Consider the following 20,525-nt stretch of genomic DNA (forward strand, 5'->3'; position numbering starts at 1 on the left):
ATACTCCCTATGAAGCTATAAACCTCTGCAAAATCTGGTAAACCTGCAACATCATTCAACATGAGTGCTAATTGAAGCACCAAAAGACTTGATGAAGTTGCTTGACCATGCAGCATATGAGGTTTAACCAGTTCATAACAACAAAATAAGCACTATATTATATGAATAAAAAGTAATATACTTCATTTATGATTAAATGTACTACTTTATTGAAAAATATATTACCAAACAATAGTACTTAAAGCAGTTATGAACCGGACGTGTCTCTGCAGCATCTATCAAGAAATTGTCAAACTAAATCTATTAGAATTACTATGGCGTTACAGTGAACAACAGAAATATAACAAAGTGAACTATCTTCAACAGTGGAGCTTCTATCAAACTCAAATTGTTTTCCAGATTGTATTTATTATTGAACTAACAACCAATTATTGCAAAGCATATTTGTGGTGTTGAAGGAAGCAGAATAAGCGATGGCTGTTTGTGGAAGCATTGACACTGTGGATTATCCCAAAGGCAAAAACTACTAAATCAGTACCAACAATTAATACCAATCATGTCCTATCATTTACAGTACAATCTACTTAAATCTCTTATCCTTGAGTGCAAAATCTATAAAATTCACAAATTAAAGAACCCTAGATACTCAACTAAATGAAACTGAACGAACACAAAAGCATCAGAAATGAAAAAATACTAGGAAATCATGTCGATCGAAAAACCAAAATAATTTTACGAAGTCGTAAATGACGAAAGAAAAGGAAGGATCTAGGGTTTTGAAGCGTGGAAAAAAGAGGTAGAACGAATACCTCGAGCTGAGAAAGAAGACGATTGCGGTATTGAAATCATTTCGAAGAGACGATTCTTTGAAACATTCGGAGGTCCGAGAAATTACTTCCGTGTTTTGGAATCGAGGTAACAGATAAAGTTTTTGACCTGAACAAAACCCTGAACGAAATCAAAGAAAACCCTAAAAAAATCCCCAAATCTAGGAAACTAAAAAAAACTAAATTACAGCAATAAAACTAAATTACAGCAGTAAAGTTCGAATGAAATTACCTGGTCATGCATTCCAAGGAGCGGACCGAGAGTGAAGAGGAAGAGAGAGAGGGAAGCAGTTTGATGGAGAGGGAAAGAGAGAGAAAACCGCATCCTGAATTGACAATCGAGGGGGGGGGGAGGTTGGGGTTAGGACTTAGAAGGGAAGGAAAGATGAGGAGGGTCGAAATAAAAATATTTGACGTCAAATGCTTTGGTTGACTAATCAACCCGAGCATTTGTAAGTTTTTTATTGAAATTTTCACAAATGCTTGGGTTGATTAGTGAACCGAAGCATTTGATAAGTAGAAAAAGCAGTTTTTTCCACTAGTGAAGCTTCACTCAAAGCCTCTCTCTTACAGAACTTCACTCAAAGTTCCCTTACCCCAAAAACCAAAATACAATTGATCGAAATAAGCTTAGTGGAATTAGAGTAAGAAGGCAAAGAACAAATGGCTATTATGAGAGAATGAAGGCACTGACACTTAATTAGTTAAACTCACTTAATTACTTAGTCAGACACAATTTGGAACTTATCTAGACTTCTATATTTATAGTGTTAATCATGAAGAACGTGGGATTAAAACTAGAGTACATGTTTAGTCCATTAACCCATGATGTTCCTTCCCCTAAGGAACACGTTTCACATCATGTCCCATGATCCCATGAACTAAAATGAACGTGGATATTTTCAGCCATTACTCCTAAGTAATAGGAGTTCCTTGAGCTTTATCCGAAAATCAGTTTTATAAAAACTCTTTTTATCTTTAAAACTGAATTTTTAATCTTTAAGAAAATAATATCTTTTAAATAAAATCTTTCTAACAACCGGATATTTATTTTCTTATTTTTCCGAAAAAATAAAATCTTTTTCTAAAACAGATTTTCTTTTTAAAACTGATTTTATCATTTGAAATTAGATTTAACTAATTTCCTATAATTTAGGCATGACTTACTCAAATATCATTTTAACCGTTCAATATTTGCACGCCTAAGTCTAGTTCCTTTTATTAACTAAGTTCCTTTAACATATTCGTTTAGTGCCACTTAGTTTGTTCCTTACAAAGGAACAAACTCTCATTCTCAAATAGACTGCCACTGTTCCTTACCATTCTTTCTTTGTTCCTTTACATTGGAACTAGAAAATAAAACGCCTAGCTTCTATTCTTCTTGATCCAATGCTTGCTCCAGTATCAACATAGAAACTTCTTTACTTAGCCTTTGAAATCCTCTCTTGACTTCTTCATTGACTTCGTATTCTCCCAGTTCCTTGCATTGATACCTTAAACACCATACACTTAAATAACTCATTAGTTCACTACTTAGTTTGTTCCTTTGTTTCTTTGTCATTATCAAAACTAGGGTTCAACAATTTCCCCCTTTTTGATGATGACAACAAAGGTACAAACTAAGGAAAATAACAAATAATATAAGTGAATGATAATAAAAAACATAAAGAAGAAAATGAAAAATAAAACACAATTTATGTAGTAACTGAATTTTGATTTTTCATTTACCTTAACCTATTTTTGATTTTTCATTTACCTTATCCATTTTTTAATTTTTTAATTTCCATTTTTTTCAAGTTTATGTACAGTTTGTTCCTTAAATCATTTTCCCCCTTTGTCATCCTCAAAAAGAATAGACTCTGCATATTGATGAATTGATTTAACACCTTAAGACCAATATACAAGCACCATTGGTGGTTAAGTTAGAAAATCAAAGAGTAAACTTGCTCAAACATCAATCACATAATACTAGCCATTCCAAGGAAGAAATTATGCAAATAATTAGAAACTAGAAAATAGCAAAAGTCATTGATTATATAGCACTTGTTCCATAACAAAACAAAGAAAGAAAAGAAAAAGGAAAAACAAAAGTTGTGTTCCTTGATAAAGAAACAGGAACAACAAAACACAAAAAAAACTAAGAAAGGGAAGGGGAATGGTGTTCCTCTACAACTTCTTCTTCAACCACATCCTCAATTTTTCATCACCACCCCATGATGAGTCAACCTGTTCCTTCAGCTCCTCCAAGGCACGAGCCATAGAGTCCATCTTCTTTTGCTGCGCAACCACGTATCACTCAATTCTTCATAAGACTTATCATAGTATCAGTTTTGGCATCCAAAGTCCAATGAAGATGATTGTAAAATTTTATCATATGTTGTGCAGGAAGGCAGACTTCATTAACCCAGTTAGATCATCCGGATTTCCTGTTCCTTACCCTTGGAACTAGAGGCAGATGGGGGTTTGTGAAGGAACTGGAGGGGTTTGAGTGGAAGGTCATCTGTTCCAGGAATGGAAACAGAAGGTGAAGGGTGATAAATGGGAGGAAGAAATGGTGGTGTGGGTGGAAGAGTTGTGGAGGTGGAAGCAAAAGGATTTGGCCTTTTATTTCATCCTTCAACTGCTCAAAACTGGAAGGAACAGAGAAGGACGAAGGTGAAATGGAGGGTATTTTGTGAAAGGAACAGAGAGTTTGGGAGATGGTGGTGGAGTAGGTTCCTTGAGAGTGAGGGTACCTGTTCCTCATTATCCGAAAGGACTAAGGAGAGTCCTCGTTGGAAGGAACAGGAACTGGAGCAATTTTTCACGAGTGCTCTTTCTCACTCTCAAGGAACAGAGGTTTAGGCTTATGGGCAATGTGTTTGCGCCTTTAGGTTTCGGTTCCTCCGGTTAGGAACAGGTTATCCAAGATTACATCATTACCTCTTCTAAGTCCAGTTTGGGCAGTTTTCTTTTTCCTGAGGAACTGGAAGCCATTCTTCCTTGAATGAGAACACCTTCTTGGACAGACAAGCCAAGTCCATTTAGGGTCTTCTCATTCAAGATGTTCCCTTGTTTGACTCCTATTGGTGGTCCAACCGTAAGTCTTACTTCAAAGTGATGAAGTAAGAAGTTATCAAGGCACCGTACCAATACACAATTGTTCTCAATACAGTGGGTTAAATGTTGAATGAAGAGGGAAGGGAAATTGATTTGTATGTGGTGTCCAAGCAAAACATGTAACACATATCCAAGAGACCCACTTCATTCCTCTTTTCAGTTCGAGGAATGAGTGCTCTCCAAACCAATTAAAAGTACTTTGTGAAGGGGAGAGAGTAGGTTATGGTTAAGTTTGTTTTGGCCAGCGTTCCTCCAAAATATTCTAAGATTTTGTCTTGAAAAATTCGGAAAGGAAACAGTTCCTTTCCTTTTAAATACAAATCAGTTCCTTTGCAAGGAACTTCCCATACTTTGCTTAAAGTGCTTGATTAAACCTTATTTTTTTCCTCTAACCTCAGTTGTGCAAGTTCCATTAGTATTAACAAAATTTGCACAAACTCATCCATAGCTAGAGGAACAAGAGCATTATTAAAGGCGAATTCAAACAAGAATTCCATGCCTTGTTCCTTTAGAATGGAGGTTAATTCTGAAATTCAATTTTATTTGCCCATTCTAAATCGACGCAAAAACCCAAACATACCTAGATTCACTTCGTTCGACCCTTTTCTTGGAAGACGAAGAAACAGTTCCTTTGGAAGGAACAGGTGCATTTCTTCTTCTTCCCCCTGAGATTGTTCCGGGGTTTCTTCTTCATCGTCTTCCCCAATCAATTTTCTTCTCGCATCTCCTTCTAGGAGATTCTAATTGTGTTCCTCTATGGGGTTTTCTTGAATTATGTCGGTTTCAAGGGTTTTGTTGGAGATGAAGAAATTTCCATTTTTGAAGTGTCGGTTGTTTTTGATGTTGGAAAAGGTGAGTTTCTTGAAGTTTTTGCCATGATTTGTGAAGGTTTGGAGGTTTTTATGGAGTATCAAAGGGTGTGATGAAGTTTCGGATTGGTGAAGATGAAGAGTTTGAGAGGAACACGGTTTCTTAGATGAATTAAGAAGGAAGTTTTGCATGTAATAGTAATTATGACACGCGGGAAAGAAATAAAGCAAAAAAAAATAAAATAAAAAGGAAGAAAACGAAAAGATAAAAGAACCAAGATTTAATTAAACTGGTTCCCCTTATTTTTGGGATTTTTCGGATTTTTCGGATTTTTATGAATTTTAATTTTTGAAAGAAAATAAATGCTAAGGAACTTGTGCTATAGGAACAACTAATGCTACATATCAATGTCCTTCATATCATGCATGTTTCTTGACCTTAGGAACAGTAAGGGGAGTATTATGTGACATTTGTGAGTTGTTTATTTCTTTGAATTCATGTTTATGTTTTGCAACATTCCAATTTGCAATGGTCTTAGGCAATTAAACACAATTATTTTTAGCACACAAAGTCACTCAAATTGATTCAAACATGGGGGAATTGACATAGGAACAATCACTTAATTTTTATTAACCTCCAAGCCTTAATTTTTCATATCTATCTCTTTGCAAAGGCTTAGTTAATATCAGCAATCTGATAATCAGTTTGACAAAACTCAAGTTTAATCAAACCTTTTTCAACATTTTCTCTTAAAAAGTGATGTCTATATGTATATGCTTTACTCTAGAATGATGCACTGGATCTTTAGATATACTATAGCACTTGTATTGTCACAATAAATAGGAACACATTCAAAGTTTATTCCATAGTCACTAAGTTGTTGTTTTATCCAAAGCATTTGAGAGCAACATGCAGCAGCGCTACATATTCTGCTTCAGCAGTGGATAAAGCAACTGTGTTTTGTTTCTTGGTACTCCAAGAAACTAAACTATGACCAAGGAATTGTGCCATACCTGAGGTGCTTTTCCTATTACAAGATCTCCAGCATAATCTGCATCTGCATATCCTTTTAGTTCGAATGTATCACTTCTTGGATAGTAGAGTCCAAGATCATCTGTTCCTTTAAGATATCTAAGAATTCTCTTCACAACAGTGAGGTGAGACTCCTTTGGATTTGCTTGAAATCTAGCACACAAACCAACACTGAAAGCTATGTCTGGACGACTAGCAGTTAGATACAAAAGTGAACCAATCATTCCTCTATATTTTGTTTGATCAACACTTGTTCCTATGGAGTCTTCATCTAATCTAGTTGAAGTTCCCATAGGAGTGTGATTTATCTTTGAATTTTCGAGGCCATATTTCTTTAATAGTTCCTTTATGTATTTTTGTTGGTGAACAATTATACCTTTTTCAGTTTGTTTGATTTGTAGTCCAAGAAAGAAATTTAACTCACCCATCATACTCATTTCAAATTCATTGCTCATGAGACTTGAGAATTCTTTGCACAATGTTTCATTAGTAGCTCCGAATATGATGTCATCAACATATATTTGAACAAGCAAAATATCAGTTCCTTTAGATTTTAGGAACAAGGTTTTATCAACCTTTCCTCTTTTAAATTGTTTTCTAAAAGGAACTTTGATAATCTCTCATACCATGATCTAGGTGCTTGTTTTAACCCATAAAGAGCTTTATCAAGCTTGTAGACATGATTTGGGAGATTATTATTTTCAAACCAGGGGGTTGTTCAACATATACATCTTCGTTTAGATAGCCATTTAAAAATGCACACTTAACATCCATTTGATATAATTTGAATCCCATGTAAGCAGCAAATGCAATTAAAATTCTAATGGCTTCTAATCTAGCTACAGGAGCAAAGGTTTCTTCATAATCAATTCCTTCTTGTTGTTATAACCTTTTACTACAAGTCTAGCTTTGTTTCTTACAATGGTTCCATATTCATCTAGTTTGTTTCTAAACACCCATTTTAAGCCAATTACTTTTTGTTGTTTAGATGAAGGAACTAGATGCCATACCTTGTTTCTTTCAAACTCATTTAATTCAGCTTGCATTGCATAATCCAATCAGAGTCAGTTAAGGCTTCTTCATGATTTCTTGGTTCCATCATTGATAGGAACGCATGAAATGCACAAAAGTTCCTTAACTGAGATCTAGTTTGCGTACCTTTGGATATGTCGCTGATTATGAGTTCCACAGGATGTGACTTTTGTAATCTCCAAGGTTTTGGTTGAAACTCTCTTATAGGAACATGTTGTTCCTCATGAGTTCCTTGAGTAGATGAGGAACTCTGCTCAGTTGTTCCTCTGTTAGCCTCGGTGGACTCAGTTCCTTCATTTAGAGGAACAGGAGCATCTTCTCCTCCTTGAGGAACAGGAACATCATTGATTCATTATTTTCAATTCCTCGTTCCTTTCCTCTTTCACTTCTTCTTCTTCTTGTGAATCTGCGTTCCTTGTACTTGGTTGTGCTAACCCTATCTCATAGTCATCAACCTGTATGCTTGGATTATGTTTGTCAGATTCATCAAAGATTACATGAATGCTTTCTTCAACACACATAGTTCTCTTGTTATATACTCTATAAGCTTTACTATGTGAGGAGTATCCTAAAAATGTTGCTTCATCACTCCTTGCATCAAATTTTCCAAGATTATCTTTTCCATTATTATGCACATAACATTTGCACCAAATGTTCTAAAATAGGTGATGTTTGGTTTCTTTCCAAAGTAAAGTTCATAAGGAGTTTTATTAATGATAGGTCTCATCATGGCACGATTAATTATGTGACAAGCAGTATTAACAGCTTCAGCCCAAAAGTTCCTTGGAAGTTCACTAGCAATTAACATGGTTCTAGACATTTCCTCCAAAGTTCTATTTTTCCTTTCTACAACACCATTTTGTTGTGGTGTTCTAGGGGCAGAAAAATTATGATCTAGGCCATTATCTCTGCTTAGGTCATCAAATTTATAATTTTCGAATTCCTTGCCATGATCTGATCTAATGTGCATTATTTTATGCCACTTAGGTTCTGAACTCTTTTAGCAAAGACAAGGAACTCAACATAAGTTTCGTCTTTACTAGAGTGAAAAATAACCCAAGTGTAGTCATCTACAATCACAAGTACATACCTCTTTCCACTTCTGCTTTGAATTCTCATGGGTTCACATAAGTCCATATGATTAATTCTTAATGGTTTAGTGGTACTTACAATCGTTTTAGATTTGAAAGAGGATCTTACTTGTTTACCTCGTGCACATGCATCACAAACTTGATCAATATGAAATTTTATGGATGGTAATCCTAAAACAAGTCTTTTGATCTAAGTTTCTCAAGTAATGAAAAGCTAGCATGTCCTAGACGCTTGTGCCATAGAAGTGAATCATCTTCAATAACACTAAGACAAGTTAAATTGATTTGAGGAACAAGGTCTAGATCCACAATGTATGTGTTCCCTTTCCTTGTTCCTTCCAAGATAACCTTCTTAGTTTTAATGTTGATGATAAGCATTTTTTTTATCAAATTTTACAGTATTTCCTTTGTCACAGAATTGAGAAATGCTTAATAGATTATGTTTTAGACCTTCAACTAAAAATACATTTTCAATGGAGTGTAATGGTGACTTACCGACCTTACCCATAGCAACAATGTTACCTTTCTTATTATCACCAAATGTTACACTCCACCTTCATAGGTTGTGAGTGAGAGAAACTTCGTTTTGTCTCCTGTCATGTGCTTGGAACAACCACTATCGAGATACCAGTGTTGTTCCCCCTCACTCCAACCTGCAAAAATCAACTAGTGTTAGTTGTAGGAACCCCATCTTTCGTGGGTTCCTGTTCTTGACTAGGATTTGTTTTGACAACCCATTTTTTCTTACTTATTGTCACTTTTTCCCAATCATTCAGATTTTATTGACATTGATTTATGTAATGACCTACCTTGCCACAATACATACAAAACTTATCACTAGGTAGATCAACATATTTCTTTGTCTTGTTCCTTTTCTTGTAGTTTTCAAAACCAAGACCTTCCTTCCTTTTGGTCTGTGGTTTCTCAATCCACTTAGGAACTTTCATGATTTTGCCTCTGTTCCTTGCGACAACCAGTTCCTTTTTAAGATTACAGATCTGTTCCTTTAAAATATTTTCTCTTTATTATTTTTTCAATCTCAGATCTGTATCCTTTCAAAGGGGTTGATCTTATATCAAAGGAACTCAGAACAGGGACAAATTCCTTCAAGTGTGAAATCTCTAAATTAATTAGATAATTTTCATTTTTCAAACTTTCATAAATTCTTTGATTTTTAAGTTTTTATCAAAAAATCAAAAATCTGTTTCACATCTGTTCTCATTTTCTTAAGCCATTCTATGTGTTCCTTGCAAACTTTAAGGCTTGTTCCGTTTGTTCACGTTTTTCACGTTCATCTCTACATTCAAGAATTGCATCATAAAGAAGATCATATATTTCAGGCCTAGTTTTACCATCTAGTTCTGACTCAAGTCCATGTTGACTTACCTCAATTTTTCTTCATCTTCTTTTTCGTCAGTGTTTGCCATGAGGCAAAGGTTTGCTGTTTCTTCAGTTGGTTGTTCCTCTTCTTCTTCCGTCTCTGAATCTCCCCAAGCAGCTATCATAGCTTTGCGCACATTTGCCTTAGAGAAAGGTGCTTTTGATTCTTTGTTCCTTTCAGCAAAGCGTTCCTTGTTCCTTTCTTTGGTTTTGTCATTTTCCCAAAGAGGACATTCCTTGATGAAGTGATCTGTACTTCCACATTTATGACAAGCAGCTTTGTTAGAAAATTTCTTAGTTTTACCTTTGAAGTTTCCATTCTTCATGTTCCTGTACATCTTTCGAAATTTTCGAACCATGAGGGCTGCTTCTTCTTCTTCGAGTCCGAATCATCTTCATCATCTGCTTTGAGAGCAATTGATTTTGATTTGGAGCTTTCACCATATTCAGTATCAAGGTGAAGCTCATGAGTCATAAGTGACCCTGCCAGCTGTTCTAAGTTGAACTTAGTGAAGTCTTTTGTTTCTTGAAGAGCAGTGACTTTAGCCATCCATCTGTCCTTAGGAAGACTCCTAAGAACCTTTCGAACCTGTTCCTCAGATGAAATAAACTTTCCAAGAGAAGCCAACTCATTTATAATGTTAGTAAAACGAGTAAACATGTCTCGGATGCTTTCTTTGGATTTCATGCAGAACAGTTCATATTGATTCATAAGTAAATCAATTTTCGATCTTTTAACTTCATTAGTTCCTTCGTGGGTTACTTCTAGTAAATCCCATATTTGCTTTGCGGATTTGCATCCCATGATCCTATTATGTTCATGGGGTCCAAGTCCACAATGCAATAATTTAATAGCCATGGCATTTACTTCCATTTTTTCAAAATCAGATTTGTCATAATCAGAGAGGGGTTTAAGAGTTACCTCATTTTTGTCATTTGTAGTTGTGACTTCGAAATCACCAACTTCAATGACTCTCCATACCTGATAGTTTTCAGCCTTGATGAATATCTCCATGCGGTTCTTCCAATAGTTGTAGTACTTCCCATTGAACATAGGAGGCCTTTGAGTGGAATAACCTTCTTCAAGTTTCTCGGTGGTATTCATTGTTCCTTGGATCTTTTTCTCAATAGGGTTTCCTATCTTACGTGAGTTCTAGCTCTATACCAATTGTTATTTCCCTAGGAACACTACAAGAGGGGGGTGAATTGTAGGTGTAGAAATAAACGTAACTTTTTGCGGAAATTAAAACTTAAACGAATAAACAAGCTAAAGGAACACAAGGGATTTTTACGAGGAAAAACTTCTTGGGCCCAACAAGAAGAAACAACCTCGACCACTAGGGATTTTAAACTCAACACTTTCACTAATTAGGCCAAACAACTTTGTTACAACCTAATTCTAACTCGAGCCACACCTTGAGTTCCTAAACTCAAGTTCCTGAACCATTGTTTTTTTTTTTTTTTTTGATAAGTAAGTAAGCAGTTCATATCAAACAACACAACACAACATCCTAACAGCGACCATGCATATCCAAGGTCCTGAATCTATTACAAAGCTTCAATCCATCTCCTATCATTCTGACTAATCTTCTTAGGCATGACTGTGATACATCTATGCTTGACATCACACTTAATTTTCTTTACAGTATGAGCTATACAAGGGATTTTTCCTTCCCATAAAGCTAGATTTCTAGCCTGCCATATACAGTATATCACAGCCTCAAGAGCAGCTGCTTGGACCATTCTCCTGTATTTTGAATCTCTTCTCCTACTAACCAGCCAGTGTATGACTTGCTGCCAGTCCTGACTTCTTATTGTGACTCCACACCATTGTTTAATTTCACTGAGGCATCTTCTACTATACTCACAATCAAAAAATAAGTGTCTATGATCCTCTGTATGCTCATCACATATTAGACACTTATTACTGTCACACACCCCCCAGCTGTGTAATTTCTCTCTTGTCATTAGCCTTCCTTGAGTTGCAAGCCAACTACAAAACTGATGCCTTGGTATTCCCATTCTCCCCCATATAACAGTGCTCCATGGTTTCTTTTCAAATTCACCAGTGAGCTTTGCATAAACCTCAGTAATTGAGTATTGTGTCATCATTTGAAACTGAGCCTGAGTATAGTGCCTTTTAAGGTATTCTTTGACACAGCAGACCTGTCGCCAGTACCAACTACAAGTGCTTTTTGGCTTATACTCCCACCAAATCTGCTGTTTAATGTGTATAGTGTGAGCCCACTTAACCCACAAATTATCACTTTTCTTCTCAACAGCCCATACATACTTCCCCATAGCAGCTATATTCCAAAGATACACATTTCTTACACCAAGCCCTCCTGCACTTTTAGGGGTGCACACACTCTCCCATTTCACATATCCTGCCTTCATACTAAAGTGACATCCTGTCCACAAGAAAGCTCTACAAATGTTACTAACATCTTGTAGCACCTTTTTAGGTAAAATCATAACCTGAGCCCAATAAGAATGTAAGCTTATTAAGACTGAGTTAATGAGTTGTGTCCTTCCTGCAAAAGAAATGTTCCGAGAACTCCAAGTTCTTATTCTTGCCACCATTTTCTCAGTGAGGTGCTCACATTCTGCTACTGATATTCTTTTATTGCAAATCTGCACCCCCAGGTATCTGAAAGGTAAAACTTCTCTTTTGAAGCCTGATCTATTTAAGGCCCTTTGTATATCTTCCTCCTGCATCCCACTGAAGTACATAGCTGACTTGTTAACATTAGCTTGTAGGCCTGATGTTTCAGAGAACAATTTAAATCCACTGAGCACAAGGGTTGTTTGAAATCTCCTTTACAGCATAAGAGAATATCATCGGCAAAACACAAATGAGTGATTTTCATTTCTTTACATAGAGGATGGAACCCAAAATCCTCTTTTTCACTTATCTTCTTCATGATTCTAGATAAGTACTCCATGCAAACTACAAAGAGGAGTGGAGATAATGGATCACCTTGTCTCAATCCTCTTTGGGAAGGGAAGTATCCATGCATAGTCCCATTAATCATCAATGAGAACTTGGGTGTCTCCACACATGTCATAATGTATTCAATGAATCTCTCAGGGAACTTCAAGTTTTCCAGCATCTCTCTTAGAAAACTCCACTCAACAGTGTCATATGCCTTTCTCATATCAATTTTCATCATACAACTGGGTCTACTCTTCCTTTTACCATACTGATGCACCATATCTTGACATATCATGATGTTATACATGATATTCCTACTGTGAACAAAAGCTCCTTGTGTGTCCATGATGATATCAGGAAGAACTTCCCTCAGTCTGTTGCACAGCACCTTTGTGATACACTTGTAGATCACATTACAACAGGATATTGGTCTGTAATCACCCACATTACTAGGACACTTGACTTTAGGGATCAAAGTGATAGAAGTTGAGTTTATCTCTTTTAATAGTCTTCCAGTATGAAAAAAGTCCACCACTGCATCTATGATGTCCCTTCCAATTATGTGCCAGCAATCCTTGTAAAACTGACTTCCAAAACCATCAGGGCCAGGAGCCCTATCCCCATGTATAGACCACACAGCCTGTTTGACTTCCTCACCATTTACAGGTCTTAGCAACAAGTCACAATGTTCTTGACTCACCAAAGGCCCACACTGGACCACCCTTCTCTTTACTGACTTCCTGCTCTCAACTCTAGCTCAAGTAACCCCTGGTAGTATTGAAGAAAGGCACCATTCACCTCCTGTGGATCATCCATCCAAACACCATCTTCATTATGTATACTAAATATAGCATTCTGTAATTGTCTCTGCCTTATGCTTCTATGGAAGACTTTAGTGTTAAGGTCTCCATCCCTCAACCAATCTCCTTTAGCCTTCTGTTGCAGAAATTGCATGTACACCTGTTGAGCATTTTTAGCTTCCATTGCAGCTGCTGCTTCTTGTCTTCTCAAAGTCATGTCACCAGGTTGTTTGTGAACCTGTTCCTGACATTGCTGTAACCACTGTCTTTTTTGTTCAGCCTTTGCTTGCAGGTCATGGAACCCTTCCTTGTTAAATTTCTTCAACACCTCCTTCAATCTCTTCAGCTTATGAGCAACTCTAAACATAGGAGTGCCATGAATTGGACTATTCCAACTCTCCTTCACCAGTGTTTCAAAATTAGCAGCTGTCCTCCACATAGCAAAGTATCTAAATGGCTTCTTCCCCCTATTCACAGTAGGATAAGAAGTCATAATTACAGGGCAGTGATCAAAGTCACCCTCAGGGTGAAACATTGCTTCAGTATGTGGGTAAGCCTCCATCCAGGCCTCATTGCACATTACTCTGTCTATTTTAGAGTATACCCTATTTTCAGCCTCTTGCTTATTGTTCCAGGTGTAGAAACACCCTGTAGCCTTCATATCTTCCATCTTGCATTGCTCCACACATTTCCTAAATTCCAGAATTTCAGAATTTCTCACAGGGGCCCCAATCCTCTCATTCATATGCAATACATTATTGAAGTCACCCATCCACACACATGCTTCACTCACTGTCTGAAGGTTTATCAGATCCCTCCATAGCTCCATTCTATTGTCATGCTCATTAAAAGCATACACAAAAGTCCCATAGAATGCTCTCCCCACCTTTGGCTCAATATAGCAATGTATGAGTTGACTTGTGCAGCAGACAATATTCACATTAAAAAAATGTGGATTCCACATCAGAATTATTCTCCCACCCTTATGGAATTGAGAATTACTTGTAAAGCACCAACCCGGACAAACTCTAAGGTAAAGGTCACCCATCTTGTTCACCTTTACCTTAGTTTCTAAGAGGGTAACCAGACCAGCTTGGTGAGTAGCTATGAATTCCTTAACTACTCGTTGCTTAGCTAGACTGTTTAACCCCTTACATTCCAGCATATAATCTTACTCATTACCCTCTGGAGGGCCTTCCACCCTCCCACCTTCATTGCCACCAACTTGACACGCTACATCCCCCACATGTACCTCTTCAATCAACGCCTGGAATGAGTTTTGTAAATGCACCGGACTAGCTTGCTGAGACCTAACTCGAACAGGACCAGCCACCTCCTTGTACTCCTCAAGGTTCTTCTCAGTATGCTGTGTTTTCAGTGGCATTTCAGCATTTACCTTCCTTTGCCACACCCTATTCACCTCCTTCTTCTTACAATTATCACTCAAATGTCCATATTGCTCACATTTCCACATTTTTCAGGTTTCCATTCATATATCACTCAATGGATGTCAGCACCTCCTTCTCATTAAAAAATCTAATCTGGTCTGGAAAACTTTGATTAACCTTTGCTTCAATCATCACTCGAGCGAATTGTAATCTCTCCCTCTTTGATGTCGCCTGATCCGTCCGCAAAAACTTGCCAATTTGCCCTGCAATCTTGGCTAAACTCTTTCCACCCCAATATTTCAGATCCATTTTGTGCAATTGAATCCACATCGGCACCGTATGGATCACCTCCTTGGACAAATCCAAATCAGGAGACCACGCTTGTATGATTAATGGTTTTTTATCAAAAAATTGAAATCCACCATTCAGCACAATATCTCTGCTCTCCATCGATGTGAATCGCAATATCACCACCCCTTTCTTGATACTAACCACCTTATCCACACCAAGATTCTTCCAAATCCGCCTAATAAATCCTTCCAGAACATATATTGGTGGATTCGCACCTAAGACATAGCATACTATTGATGATTGCCAGAAATCAACTTCATCTTGTATGTCATCGTTCGTAATTTTCACATAATTTCCAGCATCAGCATTTTCAGGCATGGTTTTATTCATTATCTCAATTCTATCAACATTTCCTACCATATTATACTCCTCAATCACCTTATTCTGCTCATTCAAATGTAAATTTTGATTACCTGGCTCCATCTGTAAAACAGGGGTTGATATCACCTTATCCTTTTGCTTTGATTTGATCACCGTCATCCATTCCGAAAAGTTCAATCGCACCTCCGATTGTTGTTGCAAATCTCGTAACGATGATTTTGGAGACAAGATTTGTCCCAAATTCGCAACCTCATCATCATCCGAACTCTCAAAATTCAACGCCTGAACCCCCAATATTTCATCCATCGTACGTGTTTTCTTCGCCTGTGAAGTTGAAGGCACCTTCAATTCCATCACCTTATCACCGGATTGAGAGGGTTTTGAATTTACTCTTGCTCTAGTTTTCCTAGCCATGGCAACTCAAATTTGAGAGAAAAGCTAGAGAGAGAAAGTTCCCGCCCTTCTTGTATTAGAAAAGGAGTGTTATTTTCCTGAACCATTGTTCCTGTTGGAAATATTTCAGTTTTATGATTGAAAAATTAAATTAATGTATTATTTCCCTTTACTTCCTTAATTTTTTTGTTAGTTTAAAGTAATGGGTTAGTGCTCCTTAACGTTTGGGTTGTTACCATTATAAGTGGTATTGGGTCAGGTTAAGTAAAATGGAAAATTAAGTTGTTGTGGGAGTGGGCCTAAATTATAAACAAAAAGAAAAAACCAATCTCTTTCTCTCTCATTAAAATACCACGGCACTTCTTATTTTCATCTTGTTCTTTACTGTTGCTTTTTTCCATCTTCTTCGATTGTTGCTTTGTTCATCCTCTTTACTGCTACTCACTAAAAGCTTCAACAAACAATTAATTAAAGGCTGTTAATTCTCGGTTCGAGCATAGAGTTATCAACTGGTTTGGGGATTCTTCTTTGCTGTCACCAAAGAAGTCCGACGGGTTGTCGAATCTTGGGAGAGGGACGTATACAAAATTGACTAGTGCAGTGGGGCGTATCCTCTCTAAAGAGAGCGCTATGGCGTGCTTCGACCCAGGCTATTCTGAACTTATTCTTATTTATTGAATTTAGTTAGTTTGTTATTAGTTTGTTGTTTGATTTTGATTGGCAGTGTACTTGAACAATTTTGTTAAATTGATTTTCTGAGTTGAGTGTTACTGTAATTTCAGATTATTACTATTAATTTCTAACAGTTCCCTTAACAGCAGTTCCTCTCAACTTCACTCGAAGTTCCATTAAGGTGACCAAGAACGGTAACTCTACATCTTTATCCCAATCTCACTGTGTGGAGAAATTGTTGCGTAAATATAATTACTTTGATGCTAGTCATATCTCCGTGCCTTATGACCCTACTGTCAACTTGTCCAAAAATAAAGGAGCAAGTGTCTCACAGCATAAATATTCACAAATTATTGGGTTCTTGTTGCATCTCATGAACCACACTAGACCTGATATTGCTTATGCAGTAGGAAGACTTGCTAGATATACTCATAGTCCTAATACCTCACATTGGCGTGCTTTAGAAAGATTATTCAAATACTTGAAGGGGACTATGAATTATGTTATTACCTACACTGGTTTCCCTAATGTGGTTGAAGGGTATACTGATGCTAATTGGATCACTGATTCGCAGGAAACTAAGTCCACCAGTGGATATGTTTTTACATTAGCAGGTGGCGCCATATCTTGGAGGTCTGCAAAGCAGACGATTATTTCTCGTTCGACCATGGAGGCCGAGCTAATAGCACTAGACGGTGCTTGTACTGAGGCGGAATGGCTTGAAACATTATTAAATGATATACCTATATTGACTAAGCCTGTACCTCCTATTTCTATTCACTGTGATAGTCAAGTCGCTATAGCTAAGGCCAAGAGCAAAAATTATAATGAGAAGAGAAGACACCTAGTGGTAAGACATAAGTCTATTAGACATATGATTTCTCATGGAATTATTTCTTTGGATTTTGTCAGGTCCGAAAATAATATTGCGGATCCGCTCACCAAAGGTTTGACGCGTCAACAAGTTCTACAAACATCAAGGGGAATGGGATTAGAGCCTTCAAATTAATTCACCACAGTGGAAACCCAACCTCGGAGGTATGGCGATCCCATGAACGAGGTTCAATGGGTAAGAACGAAACTGTAAATCTGGTGAGTTGGAAGAGCAATTTATATGGTTGTATCCCATTATTGTGCTTATTGCTCTTCATGTGACGTTTGAGGTTGAGTTTACAGCTCTTAATGAGTCCGAAGGCAGAATAATTGCGAGATGTCTGGTCACAAGTCATCCTTGGAGGATTCACCTAGATGGACGTGGTGGTGGGGTCGCCACTGTGGGGGTGTAGGCAACCTCCTAATGACGTTCATGACACGAGATTCTTGCGTATGACCGTAAGGCGCACCACTGATAAAACCATGTTGATAACTTACGCCGTGTGTATAGTAAGTCTAAACTTGATATAAGGAGTCGAGTTCAAAGTATGTTAGTACTACTATGATTCTTTCAAGTGCAAACTTATCTATACTAAGTGTAGGTTCAAACCCGTAAGGTACCTACATCTATTACGCGGTAATCTGGCGATATGCTCAATCAAGTAATTTTATTTCTGGAAAAAAATTTTAAATCATGTGGGGGATTGTTGGAAATATTTCAGTTTTATGATTTAAAAATTAAATTAATGTATTATTTCCTTTTACTTCCTTAATTTTTCCGTTAGTTGAAAGTAATGGGTTAGTGCTCCTTAACTTTTGGGTTGTTACCATTATAAGTGGTATTGGGTCAGGTTAAGTAAAATGGAAAATTAAGTTGTTGTGGGAGTGGGCCTAAATTATAGGCATTTAAGTTTATAACCGTTGGGTTGCATTGCATATAAAGAACAGTAAGTTTCCTAAAATGATACTAAAAAAAACAAAAAGAAAAAACCAATCTCTTTCTCTCTCATTAAAATACCACGGCACTTCTTATTTTCATCTTATTCTTTACTGTTGCTTTTTTCCATCATCTTCGATTGTTGCTTTGTTCATCCTCTTTACTGCTACTCACTAAAAGCTTCAAAAAACAATTAATTAAAGGCTGTTAATTCTCGGTTGGAGCATAGAGTTATCAACTGGTTTGGGGATTCTTCTTTGCTGTCACCAAAGAAGTCCGACGGGTTGTCGAATCTTGGGAGAGGGACGTATACAAAATTGACTAGTGCAGTGGGGGCGTATCCTCTCTAAAGAGAGCGCTATGGCGTGCTTCGACCCAGGCTATTCTGAACTTATTCTTATTTATTGAATTTAGTTAGTTTGTTATTAGTTTGTTGTTTGATTTTGATTGGCAGTGTACTTGAACAATTTTGTTAAATTGATTTTCTGAGGTGAGTGTTACTGTAATTTCAGATTATTACTATTAATTTTCTAATAGTTCCCTTAACAGCAGTTCCTCTCAACTTCACTCGAAGTTTTCTCACACATACAAGCTTCACTCAAAGCCTCTCTCTTACGGAACTTCACTCAAAGTTCCCTTACCCCAAAAGCCAAAATACAATTGATCGAAATAAGCTTAGTGGAATTAGAGTAAGAAGGCAAAGAACAAATGGCTATTATGAGAGAATGAAGGCACAGACACTTAATAAGTTAAACTCACTTAATTACTTAGTCAGACACAATTTGGAACTTATCTAGACTTCTATATTTATAGTGTTAACCATGAAGAACGTGGGATTAAAACTAGAGTACATGTTTAGTCCATTAACCCATGATGTTCCTTCCCCTAAGGAACACGTTTCACATCATGTCCCATGATCCCATGAACTACAAATGATCGTGGATATTTCTCAGCCATTACTCGTAAGTAATAGGAGTTCCTCGAGCTTTATCCGAAAATCAGTTTTATAAAAACTCTTTTTATCTTTAAAACTGAATTTTTAATCTTTTAGAAAATAATATCTTTTAAATAAAATCTTTCTAACAATCGGATATTTATTTTCTTATTTTTCGAAAAAATAAAATCTTTTTCTTAAACAGATTTTCTTTTTAAAACTGATTTTATCATTTGAATTTAGATTTAACTAATTTCCTATAATTTAGGCATGACTTACTCAAATATCATTTTAACCGTTACAATACGCCTAAGTCTAGTTCCTTTTATAAACGAAGTTCCTTTAACATATTCGTTTAGTGCCACTTAGTTTGTTCCTTAACAAACTCTCATTCTCAAATAGACTGCCACTGTTCCTTACCATTCTTTCTTTGTTCCTTTACATTGGAACTAGAAAATAAAACGCCTAGCTTCTATTCTTCTTGATCCAATGCTTGCTCCAGTATCAACATAGAAACTTCTTTACTTAGCCTTTGAAATCCTCTCTTGACTTCTTCATTGACTTCGTATTCTCCCAGTTCCTTGCATTGATACCTTAAACACCATACACTTAAATAACTCATTAGTTCACTACTTAGTTTGTTCCTTTGTTTCTTTGTCATTATCAAAACTAGGGTTCAACATCTACAAAAGGCCCAATTTGACTGAGGTTTAGGAAACTAGAAGTCAAAGTATACGGTGTCGAGACAGAGAATGATTCTGATAATTTATATACGCCAGTCTTTACAAAACAAAGGTAGTATGAAGGACAATAACTACAAGCAATCTGATTACCTGCAAAAGAAGATGTTAGAAGATAGGTGCGGACAACTCGGAATAGCATATAATGATGCAAAGGTGCAAACTTAGACTCTCTAGGGACCCAAGAGATGATATGTAAGGATAAAGGCTATGCAAAGCTAAGGGATGACACATCCTTCAAGGTCAGGGTTATGCAAGACTAGAATGTATGCAATGGAAGATCGGGATTTTAAAAGGCTAGGATGCAATGCAAGGTTAGGATTTTGCAAGGCTAGAAGATGTGTAGAATGATAGAATTACTACAAAAATAAATCAATTTAGCAACAATAAAAACATGTTGGTATTCATGAGAAATTTGTTGCTAACTCGCTTTAGTAACAAATTGCAAACAAAAAATAGTTGTTGCTAAAAGGCTTGTTTCCAAATGATTTTAGCTACAAAATCTGAAACATTTTCGTTGCCACATAGCATCCATTGAAATATTGTTGCCATGTTGGTTTCTTGGCGAATTTGTTGCCAACTCTAATAACAAGTTATAAATGATTGTTGCGACTTATTGCAACAAATTATTAATGTTTTGTTGCTAGACATTAGTAACAAATTATTGATACTGGTTGCTAAAAATAGAAACAAACTTTTGATTGTTATAGAGTTACACTTTGACTAATGCACTCTGGAGAGTCAGTCCACTTACAATTCTGAATGATATTTGCATACTGATACTAATAGAAATTGATAATAGTGTATGAAATTTCTTGATATATAAAGTGGTAGTTTGGCTAATCTTTCTTCGATGTGGGACACATTTTTAGGAAAAACTGATGTTATTTCAGCAACAAATAATAAAATA

This window comes from Beta vulgaris, chromosome 7 (assembly GCF_026745355.1).
Source record: "Beta vulgaris subsp. vulgaris cultivar EL10 chromosome 7, EL10.2, whole genome shotgun sequence".
In the NCBI taxonomy this organism is placed as follows: Eukaryota; Viridiplantae; Streptophyta; class Magnoliopsida; order Caryophyllales; family Amaranthaceae; genus Beta; species Beta vulgaris.